Here is a 15,485-nt window from a genome sequence, read left to right as displayed (position 1 = left end):
TCATTGAATTCTAGGCAAAGAAATGTGAAACTAAGTAACGAGGTTCAGTTTTCATCCGCGGTCAAACTAATGAAGTGAGAAACTTTAGCCAATCAAATGAAAAAATGCCAATTAAATAACCTTAGAAACTATTAAATGCAAACAAATCTCATAAATATTTATACTATAGTTTGTAAAAATTTGCAATTTTTCCACTATTCACAAGACTACCTCATTAGTTAATTATAAAGATAATTTTTTTATACTTCAAATTTAACCATAAATTTTGCCCGCATTAAATTTTTTTTCTAGCTCCACCCCTTGTTAGGAGAGGGTCGTGGCCCACAAAAATAACCACGAGTGGAAATTTTCGACAATGGTAGAAGAAAAAATCCCTTTTGAGGTAGGGTATTCTCCAAAGGTACGGATGCCGAATTTTGTAGCAAGTTCCGATAAGGTGGATGATTTGATGGACTTTTCATGGGCATTGAACATGCAGGTTAAGATGGCAACGGAGACTCCGGAATTCTCGCGCGTGACGCGTGGCTCGATTTCAAGAACTGTCACTGACATCGATTCTCATAGTTACGGCCACGATACGAGGTTTACTTCTCCCTGACACATGCTTTAGTTGTGTATATATATGGATGCTTGGCAATTTTTAGTGGTGATAATAAGATTATGGTACTAATTTGAATCGTTATTATTATTATTTTTTTCACTAAGTTGGATATAGTTTGTGTATTTTTATGATCACAGAGTTTTGAATTATTTGTTAATGAGATTATTTTTACTAATTTGGACATAGTTTGTGTATTTAAAAAAATAAGACTGAATCTTGTTTTTGTTAAATGATCTCATTTATATATTATAATTAACACGCTTCTCAAGCTTTAATAGTCATACTTATTCATTTTAGATATTTTCAACAGCATTATTGTGCTGTAGCTGCATTGCCTATTGATTCATCGTTGATAATTTTATAGATTTATCGTGTTTTGGTATACTGCTATGAAGATTTAAGTCAGTTATTGAATTGTACAGGTGAGTAATGCTATGTGCTATTCGTTGATTTAATATAATTTTGAATTATGTAGAATGATGGTAATTATCCCTCTTCTCGAAGTTGAAGTTGTAATTTCTCATGTTTATGTTTTTTTTGGTAGGAGATCCAGTGGTAATTTCATAGAATAAAGCTAGTTGTACTCTTTGCCTTACTTGCTCGTTTACACGCTGACGTGGGTTTGTCCAAAAAAAAAAAGAATAATAAATGGTTCCTAACAACAACACAAAATATAGAATAAATGGTTTAGGCGGTAGGGGGGCCCATTTCTTTCATTTGACATTGGGGCTTGGCGTTCTTTTCCATTCCATTCAAAACTTGCGTGAAATTAGATTTTTCATCTTTGCCGGGAAAGCGGGACTCTTCTCTTTGAGCTGATTTACGGCTGCCCATATCTTCTTATCCGACGCCGGGTTCATTTCACCAAAAGGTATGGGTTTAGGAAATATGGGTCAATTTCTTCACTGATATCTCTCAGCCGCGATTTCCAGTCATCGCTTGGCGTTCTGTGAAATATCCAACATTGGGTTCATTTTGGAAGAAAGTGGAAGTCGAAAACTGGTTTGAGTGGAAGAGATGATGGACAAAGGTATTCCCCTTTCCCATTTTTGTTTGATTCTGCTTTAGGGTTTAGGGACAAAGGTATACTCTTTCCCTTGCATTTTTTCGTGCTGTAAGACCAAACAGATTTGTTGTAAGAACGTAAGCTTTGCCATGAGCAAAGTTCCGGGTGGATTGACTACAACTAAGTGATGTCTTTTTACACTAATTCAGTCAATTTAATCTAGTGCAGTTTCCGAAAGCTTTCATAAAGACATTAGCAACCGTGAAAATGAATGAATATGTAGACAATTTGATAGAAATTGAACCTTCGTAAAGAAAAAAGTTGTTTCTACCTTCTGGTGAAGTTAAATGCAACAAGTTATTTCTTAGAAAATTAACCCATTTGATCAATATGTCAAGTCAAAATCTTTAAAGTTACTTAAAATTTGTGTCCAAGTATTGAAAGTATGGGACCAAAAGACGCAACAATATTTTGTAGAACAGAACTTGTCATCACTTCTAATCTGCAAGTCACCTAAGCGTTTAATTTTATCCTGTCATTTTTAAGTTTTCTGGGACAAGGTTATAGATGCTGATGCTGCAATTCTGTATTTTGAAAATGGATTTTATTTTTTGAATTTTGTTACTTGCAATCGGATATGTTCTTAATTTCTCAAGTGAAGTCGATTTGTCCTTTTTCAAGTGAAGTTGGTTTCAAGAGGTTTACATATATAAACTTTACAATTTTTTTTTGTTTGTTGCAGCGAAAGGAATTTCAGGAGAGGCAGACAACAATATCTTGTTAGAATCAGATAACGAGAAGATGTTGGAAAGTGTGAATATAATGGACGATGGAATTGTAGGACTAGATGGTATGATTGTGCCCAAAGTAGGTATGAAGTTCAGCGATGAAAAAGAAATCTTTGATTTTTACAAACGATATGCATACAACGTAGGCTTTCCGATTTGGAAAAGAAATTTGCAAAAGGATGATGATGGAATTGTAAGATATGTTATGTTTACATGTAGCCGTGAAGGTCGTAGAAGTAGAAACACAAGCGGTTCTATGAAGACGCAAGCTACCATTCAAATGGGTTGTAAAGCTAGGTTGACTGCATCATTAGATGCATGCGTAGTTTGCCTCATGGAATATAAAGAAATTTGATACTGGAGATGGTTTGAAATAGTCAATTTGATGTTTTACGTTGGTCAGGAAGTAATTTATAGCTTTACGTACGGTAACGAAAAATAATATTTCACACACAATAGCTTTACATAAAAATAACTTCAAGCCAAAATAATCACATTAAGACAACAACATGACCGTTTGCGAGGAATAATTTTCTAGCCAACACCTTAGTGCAAACACCAATATTAATACATCAACTACTCTAATCACTTATTCAGCTAACCACAAATCATGCTGGCCCCTTCCCTTTCACATCCACTTTCGCACTTTCATTGCCATTCCTTATTGTCGCATTTAAAGAAATCTCAATGTTTCATTCCTTAAAGACCACATAACAAAGAGACTAGAACATGCGAGAGAACTGCTAAACATCTTCAAGTGATGCATGGTTATTCGAATTCACAGTAACATTACTTGACCCACTGCTTGATTCTCCCTCATCGACCCATGCCCAATATTTACAATTAGCACTGCAGCACTAGAGCAATCTTCCCTTGTTCTTTGTCTCCCTCTCGACCTCAAAGCACTTCACAATTCCACATATACACAAGGGGCATCGCCTTTTGTTTGGGCAATCAGCAAACAAGTGACCCTTCCCTCTCCATCTATGACAAAGTTCGGAGTTCTTTCCCGGCATGCTACACAGAAATGTATGAACTGATCTTAAAATTGGCCATGAGTGTAGAGATAAGTCATAAAATCCCTCTCAAGTGTTTCTGATAATAACAACCAACTAAACAGCTACAGAATAATAACAGAGATTCGGCAAGAACATTTATTTCTCAACGACATTCTTTAAACAATTCTGACAGTAATATAAACTTCCTGTTTGCTGCACTTTTATCCTCAAAAGGTTACATTGGACGTCAAATATCAAATCTTATATTATTAATCCAACAAATATTGTGAACAGATGTGTATTAATTCAGGTCAGTGGATGTATGTTTATTCGGCATTTAATCCATCTAACTACGAAATTTGCATGTATCTGACCTCATTGAGAAAGCTTATGAAATATCCACATATATTAGAAATTGACATCATTTTTTGTCTATCAACTAGTATCATCTGTCAATTTCAAAGTAAAGTTTTCTTTAGCTCGTGAATGACACATCAAAATCACTGAAAAAAATTCCTCGTGTGAAGCTCGTGTATTAAGTTCACTAGAATTTATAACTTCTTCCTACCATATGCAATATCTAAGAGATTGGACTGTAGTATCAAACAACCTGAAAATGAGTAAATGTTACTAAAATTTATAACTTGATGCGTAAATCTTCCTACAGGCATTGATGACATAATTCAGAAAACATGATCTAAAATACTAGTGGTTTATTTTGTTACAAGGAAACTGAGAAAACATGTGTGATGATTTGAGTTTTTTTGAGAAAACCCCCAATCTTCTGTGAAAAATTTCCACTCAAAACCAAAATTCCCAAATCATAGATTCAAGACAATCCCAAAACATCACGTAGATCACTCAAATTCAACACCAATATCACGAGATCTATAGTCTATTTTGGAAAAAGTGATCTTCGTCATTCAATTTTTTGTTAAAAATTACCGAACAAAATCGAAAATCCCAAAATCGAAGATCACAAAAAAACTCAAATCATCACTTTCTCCCACTTCCCCCTCCCCACAACACCCCTCCACCCCTTACTTGAGGCATGGAAACTGCGAAAGGAACAATCTTGGTACAAGGTCATGAACAACTTACTTTATTTTGTTGTAGTTTTTCTCCGGCTACTTTTTAAGAGCTCTTTCCCTCTCACCCTTTGGATTCAACGAGCCAAATCAACGCATCAAGCTACGATATGCAAAAAAGATTAATATTTATAAAATTGCTTCTATCACATAAAGTATAAGAAACGCACCTTCAAGGTCCTGCAAATGATCTGCAAGTGGAGAGGCGAAACTGAAATTTGTCGAAATCAAGTCGAGGCTGGAACCCCTACAGTTGGAGATTTTGCCGGAGAAGAAGGCCTCAACGACGGCTGATTCTGCTGCGTACAGTGGGCTTCAATCTTGCAGCCTTAGATCTCCTCGCATGAGATGATTCATGAGAGGTTTTTTGCATTTGGGGTGAGGCAGTTGTGAGGGAAAAATAGTGGTAGGGTTTGAGGTGAGAGTGAAATTGCGTTCGGATGTGATGCATTTGGGGCCGATTCAAGAGACTCCACCCGTTTTTTTCTTTTCTTGGACATGTCAGCGTGTAACCCAGCAAGTCAACCAGCAAGTACGTGTAGCGGGACTGAATTTCATATGCTTATCATTATAGGTTTTGTCAGATCAGGTTTAGGGGAAATGTATGCTTGTCTTGACTGGGTCCAATTTAATAGTGAAGGGCGTCTATTATAATTTTTGTTGGAATCAAATTTTATAGTTACACGTGTAATTTGGTTGGATCATAAATTATGGTGTAAAGACGCAGTGTATAGTTTGTAAGAAATATTTTTCGATTAATTTGCAACGATTATTGTTGGAGTCGAACCCTGTTCACCTATTTAATGCTTCCATAATTTGATTTTTTGGTGTTTTATTAAAACACGACTTACTTAGTTTTTATACTTTACTGGATGGCCAACACGTAAACTACTCTTAGACATTGGATTAAACTGTTTCATCTGACTTGAGTTAAAAGGTTTCATATGCTTATCATTATAGGTTTTGTCAGATCAGGTTTAGGGGAAATGTATGCTTGTCTTGACTGGGTCCAATTTAATAGTGAAGGGCTTCTATTATAATTTTTGTTGGAATCAAATTTTATAGTTACACGTGTAATTTGGTTGGATCATAAATTATGGTGTAAAGACGTAGTGTATAGTTTGTAAGAAATATTTTTCGATTAATTTGCAACGATTATTGTTGGAGTCGAACCCTGTTCACCTATTTAATGCTTCCATAATTTGATTTTTTGGTAAAATCGTGTTTTATTAAAACACGACTTACTTAGTTTTTATACTTTACTGGATGGCCAACACGTAGACTACTCTTAGACATTGGATTAAACCGTTTCATCTGACTTGAGTTAAAAGGCTGGAGCCTTCTGGAACGTTGAAAGACCCTTTCATTTCACTCTCGACTCTAGGGTTTCTTTCAGAGAGAAAAATGGCGATCTGAGTGTTCTATTTTTCTTTGAGTGATTCTTGTGTAAAATCTCTGATTTTACACTAAGTACAGTAAGATCTTCCTTCGATTGTTGTATTTTGTGTAAATGGTGAAGAAATTTGAGTGATTTCTCTATTGTATCATCTGGTGTTGTTCGAAGGTTTTGTGGACTGAGATTTGAGTGAATCTCTGTAGATCTGTTGCTGTACTTGAGAGATAAGTCTCATTTTTCATTTCTCTAAACATTCTGTAAATCTGTTGTCATTTTTGGCTGTTTAGTGCAACCGAGGACAATCCAAATGTTTGGATGCTCAACGGGGGATATAGGCATTGGATGTGGTCGTCAAACCTCCGGGGCTTAGGCTGAAATAATTCCTTTGTGTTCTTTTAATTTTCTGCAATTTATTTCTGTTCGATTAAGGTTTTCTTGTCCTAAATTTTAATATCGTGTGATCCTGTCCTTATAGTGGTATCAGAGCCACGGCCAAAGGAACAAGATACCTGGATCTTAGAGAAATTGGTGGACCTACAACGGTCTTGAATCTTTGGAATTGCCAAAAGGCAGATTGAGAACAATACAAGTTATTCAACTCACTTGGTGAGATCTTTTTTAATTTTCTGTAAATTAATTTTCAGAAACTTGAGTCTCCTAAATTTTCCCTTGATTTTTTGGTGTACCGTTGAAACCCCCTTGAGACTAATCTTTGTCCAGTGGCTCTTGCAAGGCTCCTGGAATCTGAGATAAATCAAGTACGGGTGTGCACTTGAAGAATCTTGTTGGAGAGAAATGTAAAACCTTGAATTCAGTCTCTATGATTGTTGTTTTTTAATATCGTGTGATCCTGTCCTTATAGTGGTATCAGAGCCACGGCCAAAGGAACAAGATACCTGGATCTTAGAGAAATTGGTGGACCTACAACGGTCTTGAATCTTTGGAATTGCCAAAAGGCAGATTGAGAACAATACGAGTTATTCAACTCACTTGGTGAGATCTTTTTTAATTTTCTGTAAATTAATTTTCAGAAACTTGAGTCTCCTAAATTTTCCCTTGATTTTTTGGTGTACCGTTGAAACCCCCTTGAGACTAATCTTTGTCCAATGGCTCTTGCAAGGCTCCTGGAATCTGAGATAAATCAAGTACGGGTGTGCACTTGAAGAATCTTGTTGGAGAGAAATGTAAAACCTTGAATTCAGTCTCTATGATTGTTGTCTGTTAATTGATCTTGCCTGTTTTCTTCCAATATTGCGAGAATTGTGAAACTTTGTACTACTGTGTGTTCTACTGTATTTCAAACTTGATACAAATTAACTTTTCTTGACTTCTTGGATAAGCTACTGTGAGTCCAAATTAATCTTGTATGAAAATTTGTTTGCACTATGGCTCCTGCTAAATTTGAAGTTAGTCAGTTTGATGGCAAAATTGATTTTGATATGTGGAGTCAGAAAATGAAAGCCATTTTGATGCAAATGAAATGTGCTAAGGCATTAGATGATTCATGGCTTGAGGGTTTAGCACCTAATAAGAAATCTGAACTTGAGGAAATTGTTTGGACACCATATTTCTGTATTTGTCTGATAATGTGATCAGAGAGGTAGGTGAAACTATTACTGTCTCTGATCTTTGGACCAAACTTAAGGCTAAGTATGAGACCAAAACCACTCCAAACAAATGTTTTCTTCTAAAACAAATTTTCTCCTTTAAAATGGATCCTGCAGTTGACATAGAAGGGAACCTTAGTAGGTTCACAAAACTTACCCAAGACTTGGCCAATTGTGATGAAAAACTTTCAAAAAATCAATTGGTTGTAGTTTTGTTAAACTCCATAAGTGACAAGTATAAGGACATTAAAGTTGCCCTTGAATATGGTAGGAAAGAACTCACTATTGATGATATAACCAATGCTTTAAGGAATAAAGCTTTAGAAATTAAGGCTGAGTCAAGTAACAGTCATACTGGAACTAGTTTCTTAATTAAAGGAAAATCTTTTGAAAAACCTATCCAAAATTTTAAGTTTTCAAAAACTAATACAAGATAGGTTGACAAAAGTAAGACCAAAAATAATGCAAAAGGTAAAAAAAAATGCTATTATTGTGGTAAGCTTGATCCTTTTGCAAAAGATTGTTTTAAAAAGAAAAATGATTCAAAAGAAAAGGACATTGATGGAAGTAATGCACTAGCCTATGATAAAACTAAAACAGAAAATGGTTTTATGTTAGTGAGTGCTGAAAAATGCCTAAGTAATGAATGGATACTTGACTCAGGATGATCTTTTCATATGTGCCCCAACAAGAACTGTTTTATAAATTTAGAAAGAATCAAAGGGGGATAGGTTATAATGGGAAACAACTTTGCATGTAAAGTGAGTGAAATTGGGACTGTCAAATTATTACTAGAAAATGTTAATGTTTTGTTTCTAGAAAACACAAGACATGTCCCAGATCTGAAAAGAAACTTAGTGTCTTTAGGAATGTTAGATGACAAAGAGTTTAACATAATTATAGGTCAAGGACATATAAAAATTCTTAGGGAAAATGACTTGGTCACTTCAGCCCCTAAGAGACATGGCCTTTATTGTCTGAATGCAAAACCTTTGCTTGGTTTAATTGCTTCTGTTGCATCTGAAAAATTTACTTTGGTAAAACTGTGGCATGAAAGGCTTGGTCATATTGGTAAAAAGGGTTTAAATTTTTTGCATTCAAAAGGTGTTTTTGAAAAACATAATTTTGGTGATTTTAACTCTTGTGAACACTGTATTTTGGGAAAGCAAGCCAAACTTCCTTTTCAAAGCGGAATTCATAAGTCCAAACAAAAACTTGAGTACTTGTATGCTGATCTGTGGGGTCCTGTCTTTGTCTCTACTTTAACTGGTTTTAAATAGTTTTTACTAATAGTTGATGATTTCTCAAGAAAAATTTGGATTCATCTACTAAAGTCTAAAGATGAGACATTTATTGCTTTTAAGAATTGGAAAATTCAAGTTGAAAATCAGATTGATCTTAAAATAAAATATTTAAGAACTGATAATGGCTTGGAATTTTGCAATTCTGAATTTGATAATTTTTTTAAGGAATATGGCATCATGAGACACAAAACTGTTCCACACACACTACAACAAAATGGAATGGCTGAAAGAATGAATAGAACTGTGTTAAACAAAGATAGATGCACGCTATTAAGCTTTGAACTGCCTAAAATGTTTTGGGGTGAAGCAGTTAAAACTGTAGCTTATCTGATTAATAGAAGTCCTACTGGCACTAAACTTTGCTATTCCTAAAAATGTGTGGTCTAATAGTCTTGTAAATTACTCTTATCTAAAAATATTTGGTTGTGCTGCCTATGCTCATCAAAATATTGGTAAACTAGAACGAAGATCATTAAAGTGTGTTTTCTTGGGTTATGATGAACATGTTAAAGGATACAGATTATGGGTTAAATCTGAAAAAGGTTATAGAGTAATAACTAGAAAGGATGTAGTCTTTAATGAATCCTTGATGCCATGTCTTGAAAGAAAAGAAAATAACTTAACTGAAAAAGATGTTCAAATTGAGGTGGAGCCTTCCTGCAGTAACCAGAATATTTCTGTAACTACTACAGAAGGAAATGAAAATGAAGAACATGTTATTTTACCTGAAACTGAAGATGAAACTGAACATGTTGAAGAGGCTGATTCTGCAACTTTTCCCCTTGATGAGTATCAACTCACAAGAGATAGGGAGAGAAGGCAAATCAAACCCTCCACTAGGTTTGATAGTGACACATTTGTATCCTTATCTACCTACCAAGACCTAACTGAAAATGAACCAAACAGTTTTGAAGAAGCCATGGAATGTAAAGAAAGAAAAAATTGGAGAATGGCCATCGAAGATGAAATGTCTTCACTCCTTAAAAATAAGACATAGATTCTAGTTGATAAGCCCAAAGGAAAAAAATTAATTGATTGCAAGTGGATTTATAAAATAAAATTTGGAGAAGGAGATGATAAAAACATAAGATATAAAGCTAGACTTGTAGCAAAAGGTTTCACGCAAAAAGAAGGTGTGGACTATACTGAAATTTTTTCTCCTGTTGCTAAGTATGTTACTATCAGATGTTTACTTGCTCTTGTTACACAATTTAAATGGAAACTTGATCAACTAGATGTTAAAACTGCTTTCCTGTATGGAGAATTAGATAAAATAATATACATGAAACAATCAATTGGTTTTGAGGAAGGTGATCCTGAAAACACTGTTTATTTGTTAAAGAAATCCTTGTATGGCCTAAAGCAGACACCTAGGCAATGGTATAAAAGATTTGACACTTTTGTCTTGAAACTTGGATTTAAAAGAAGCCAATATGATACTTGCTTGTACTGCAAAGGTAGTGGAGTTGAAAACTCATTATATCTGATCCTGTATGTGGATGATATGTTGTTGGCTAGTTCTGATAAATCAAAAATTGATGATATTAAATCAAAGTTAAGTTCTGAGTTTGATATGAAAAACCTTGGTCCTGCTAAAAGAATATTGGGCATGCAGATTTGGAGAAACAAGGATAAAAATATGTTATTTTTAAATCAATGTGACTGTGTCTAAAATCTTGAAAAAATTCAACACGCATGATTGTAAGCCTGTAACACTGCCTCTTGCTAGTCATTTTAGATTATCTTCTGAATTTTGTCCTAAATCTGAAGATGAATATGCCAGAATGTCAAAAATTCCGTATGCTAATCTAATTGGCTCTGTGATGTATTTGATGATATGTACCAAACCTGATCTTGCATTTAGCATTAGCATTTTAAATAGGTTTATGAGTAATCCTGGTGAAAAACATTGGTATACCTTAAAATGGTTATTGAGATATCTTAAGGGATCATTAAATTTAGGCTTAATGTTTAAATCAGATAAAAATGGAATAAGTTTAAAAGGGTATACAGATTCTGATTTTGCTGGAAATAGAGATAACAGAAAATCAACCTCATCTTACTTTTATACACTGTGTGGTACTGCTATCAGTTGGAAATCTCAACTTCAGAAAGTTGTGGCTTTGTCCTCTACTGAGGCAGAATATATAGCTGCAACTGATGGTGTTAAAGAAGAAATATGGTTAAGTGGTTTATTGACTGAAATGGGTTTTAATGATAATCACATTATACTGTTTTCTGATAACCAAAGTGCTATTCACTTAAGTAAAAATCCCATGTTCCATGACAGATCAAAACATATTGATGTTAAATATCATTTTATAAGAGATATAGTCTCGAAAGGTGAAATTAAGATTGAAAAAGTCTCCACTCATTTTAATCCATCTGATATGGGTACAAAAATAATTCCTTTAAACAAATTCTTAAACTGTTTAAAACTTTTATCCGTTGATTCTTTGTGATTCTTATAAAGGTACTTGGAGCAAATGAAAAAGACATAACATTATGCTCCTGGCTACACTAATAGCTCAAATTCTGGTAGCAAGGTGGAGAGTGTTGGAGTCGAACCCTATTAACCTATTTAATGCTTCCATAATTTGATTTTTTGGTAAAAACGTGTTTTATTAAAACATGACTTACTTAGTTTTGATACTTTACTGGATAGCCAACACGTGGACTACTCGTGGACGTTGGAAACTTGAGTTAAAAGGTTGGAGCCTTGTGGAACGTTGAAAGACCCTTTCATTTCACTCTCGACTCTAGGGTTTCTTTCAGAGAGAAAAATGGCGATCTGATTGTTTCTATTTTTCTTTGAGTGATTCTTGTATAAAATCTCTGATTTTACACTAAGTGCAGTAAGATCTTCCTTCAATTGTTGTATTCCGTGTAAATGGTGAAGAAATCTGAGTGATTTCTCTGTTGTATCATCTGGTGTTGTTCAAAGGTTTTGTGGGCTGAGATCTGAGTGAATCTCTATAGATCTGTTGCTGTACTTGAGAGATAAGTCTCATTTTTCATCCCTCTGAACGTTCTGTAAATCTGTTGCCATTTTTGGCTGTTTAGTGCAACCGAGCACAATCCAAATCTTTGGATGCTCAAAGGGGAATGTAAGCATTAGATGTGGTCGCCGAACCTCCGGAGCTTAGGCCGAAATAATTCCTTTTTGTTCTTTTAATTTTCTGCAATTTATTTCTGTTCGATTGAGGTTTTCTTGTCCTAAATTTTAATATCGTGTGATCCTGTCCTTACAATTATGTCGCACTAAAATCGGTAGATCACGGATCAAAATTTGTATTTGCAGAAACTGTTGCATGCAGTTGATGATGATTGTGTTATATTACTGAATTTGCATCTTGTTGTGCATTTGAGTGCGTAAATGATTGTTCATTGTACACATTTAGTCTTCCAATTCAATCAGTAAGATCTCTTTATTTGTGGCACTCATGCACTTAATGTCGAATGTGTGTATATTATTAAATTTGAACCTTGTTGTTGTACTTGAGTATGTACGTAAATGATTTACTCGTTGTACACATTTAGTCTTCCGATGATCTAATCAGTGAAAATATTTTTATGCGGACATCATAAAATTAACTTTAAATACAGAAATAAGAATGCTTATTTTGAGGGATTGGTTCCAATTTGTCATGATTTCTTGGTTGCTGGTAACATGGGATCAAACTTGAAAGTATGCAGAATTTGAACAAAGTAAGCCATTGTGAAGTTGAATATGTTCTGTCCACCCCACAAATTCATCCTTCAAAGAATCTCAAAGCTCAGCAAAACTCTCGGATTGATGAAGAGGAAGAGTTTTCCACAAGAATGAATCCAGTAACTCGTCATCTGGACATCAGAACTCGTTATCGCCCTATCAGTCTTGTTCTAGTGCTAGCCTTCAGGGAGCCAGACTAGATCAGAATGATAGTTCCCACAAAGTACTTATTGATCCAGTTGAGAATGTCTTGGAAAGTGAACCGATCCCTGTCTCGAGATTGGCTAATAATGGAAATTTAATTTCTGAGAATTTATCACCAAGTGGTCAGAACAGCGTCCATGAACTAGTCGAACAACAAGGTTACCACTCTTCGACAAAGGTTGTCGTCAATTCATTCAAGCTGTTCGGAAAGGCCATTCACATTGCTAATCCCGTTGAACGTGGTGTGGACAACAGTGATACGACGGCGAACCTGTTTGATAGGCTTGATGTTGGATTGTAAGCATAGTCTCTGATATCATAGCATGTCCTTTATGAACTGTAGGTTAATTGTGTTTTCATACAAACTTTGGCATGCTATTTTATGATATCAAAACAAATTGGTGCTTCTGTTGGGTTTGTATCACTTGCCTTAGGGAACAGAAAACATATCATAATTTCTGGATTTGACTTAATGTCATGCATTCCACATCTAGAATCGCTATAATTTTTGTAAACTGAACGTTCGACTTGCAACAGTGTGTAAACCAAGAAATGGGCGCCGACGCTTGGAAATGTGATTTGTTCAATCCAATTATTCACAAAGTACTTGTGCTCAATTGCTAAAAAACTGTTTCATAAATAAATTAATTGGGTTGGTGTCAAACTAACAATATCACATGATAAGTTCTTTTCTCATCATTACTTACGGGCAGAGGATATATAATGTCCAAGAGAGGGTGAAGAGGATCGACCATTAACAAGTTCCTGTTGGGTCTGATGGTGGCGATGATAATGAACAATACCAATAACACGGCACGTAATCTTTACACTATCTCCATTAAGGCAATAAAGGGTTGGCTGAACCAGCCTCCTTGGGCTTGCAGAATGTTATAGTGATGGCCACCGTGAAGAAGGCAAGCCTGGTATGAGAAAGAAAGCATATCTGCAGTTATCGTGTGGCAACATATGCCATGGCGGCTAAAGGATGGTTTATGTGTATTTCAAAGATAATGCCGCTGTTATTGTAAACCCAAAGGGTGAAATGAAATGTTGTGCTATTAGTGGTCTAATTGGGAAGGAGTGTACAGGTATATGGCCTAGGTTTGCTACTCCAGCCAATGCCAAAGCTACTGTTATTAAACCATAAATCCCACATTGAGGGAAGTAGGTGGTCTTGGACGGTTGGTTTTGAAAGAGTTATGTGCGCCTCAGTTGCTATTCATATTTGTATGATTGGTCAGATAGAATAAAACGATAGAGTGTCAAAGGAAAAGAAATTAAAATTTATTTGCAGTACCGATTTTTACAATTTAGCCCTAGTTTGACAATCATTATATAAAAACTCTTTTTTTTTTCTTTTTTTTTACATACTCATTTTCAGCCACACATTAACACAGTAAAATATTCTGCACGTACCCGAAATTTTTCCCCCTTTTTAACCCCACATTCTCCTAAAAAACACTATTCAAAACATTGGTTTTCTAAAATAATGGCCGTCTAATACAGGCTTAATCTAATGTGGAACTGGCTTAGTTATTTGAATCCTTGTATTGATTACTCTCCTATATTCTGATCACATTTCTTGTGCACAATTTTTTTACAAATGCCACATCAAATGTTCAATGGAGCTTTATTAGAAAATCAGTAGTGTAGTAAAAGTTGCACATAAATTCCAGCAACGCTGTAAGAATGTTGTGGAACTGGTTCCTCGAACTCATGTCTCAACAGTTGTTAATACTGGAAATGCACTTTCCAACAAAAGTGCACACTTCTCTGGCACTGGACTAGTCGGAAAACTCTTAAACAAAGGTTGTCTGGAAAGACCATTCACATTGCCGATTCTATTGAACGTGGTTTGGACAGCGTGGGTTTTGGAGAGAATCATTAAATAAAAGAATTGCATAGACAGTGGTGCAGTTTAACAAGCTTGATGTTGTTAGAGTTGTGGCTCAAATAGGAGTCTTGAATCGCTTGTTGTTAGTGTCGGAAAGGAGTCTAACTGCATTTAACAACAAGGAAACAAAATCCGTTGAAATTGGGTCTCTTAATTGTAATATATTTTCTTGCCTTTTAGGACTCTTCTAGGGTTTGAAACATGACCTCTATATACAAGGCTCTTATTTCAGTTTTGTTTAAACATTATTGCTGTGTCTGTAATTTCTCTCCATATTGTCAGTTTATAATACATCGTTCCTCTGCGATAATTTCTCTTTGTTTATTTCTATACTTTTAATCTTGTTTTCTCGTTGTGATCTTTATTATTTCACATAATCATTAAATCTTATTCTTTACAACCCTTTGGAATCAATAGATGTATTATAAGACGAGTCTCAGCTGTACTTTATGAACTATCAAGCAAATATAGGTTGATACTTCAATGCTCTACAGTTAACTATACTTTCTATTTATCTTTCCAAGCTATGTTTTCACATCTTGCTTTAATTTTTACCAGCACTTCAGGCTGCAGGCTGAAGTTCAACTTGCAATGTTTTTATAATTTTCTTAGGAGACTTGTTGCTATTTAGGATTGACTATAAATGCTAAAATGATAGAATAAAACAGAAAGAAATGTGCTATAAAAGTGTACACTTCCCTATAATCTATCTATCTCGGATAGTTTACTTCTGCTAATGAATGTGTTAAGCAAATTGTTGTCAAACTACTTTCCCAGGCCATGATGTTAACTCGGTAATTTTTCTTAGTTGGCATCGACCTAATGATTGAATGGTAAATCGACATCAAAATGAAATTGATCCGACCTCAATTTGTTTGGGCCATTCG

The 15,485-nt window shown here is 34.9% G+C and overlaps 1 long non-coding RNA gene and 1 pseudogene across 1 annotated transcript; one reads left to right on the top strand and one right to left on the bottom strand.

The window, feature by feature from the left end:
• Window positions 1-2,839: 2,839 nt before the first annotated feature.
• LOC111396609 lies at window positions 2,840-4,993 on the bottom strand. The gene is made up of 3 exons (XR_002703037.1): window positions 4,652-4,993; window positions 4,495-4,584; window positions 2,840-3,412 (listed from the first exon to the last, which is right to left on the bottom strand). It is a non-coding gene; the product is annotated as an uncharacterized LOC111396609 (long non-coding RNA).
• Window positions 4,994-13,427: 8,434 nt separating this feature from the next.
• LOC111397627 lies at window positions 13,428-14,596 on the top strand (annotated as a pseudogene).
• The last annotated feature ends 889 nt before the right edge of the window (window positions 14,597-15,485 follow it).

The sequence above is a fragment of the Olea europaea genome, chromosome 7 (genome assembly GCF_002742605.1).
Source record: "Olea europaea var. sylvestris chromosome 7, O_europaea_v1, whole genome shotgun sequence".
Lineage (NCBI taxonomy): Eukaryota > Viridiplantae > Streptophyta > Magnoliopsida > Lamiales > Oleaceae > Olea > Olea europaea.
The sequence above is the reverse complement of the archived record's forward strand: the minus strand, read 5'-3'. Positions and strand labels throughout refer to the sequence as shown.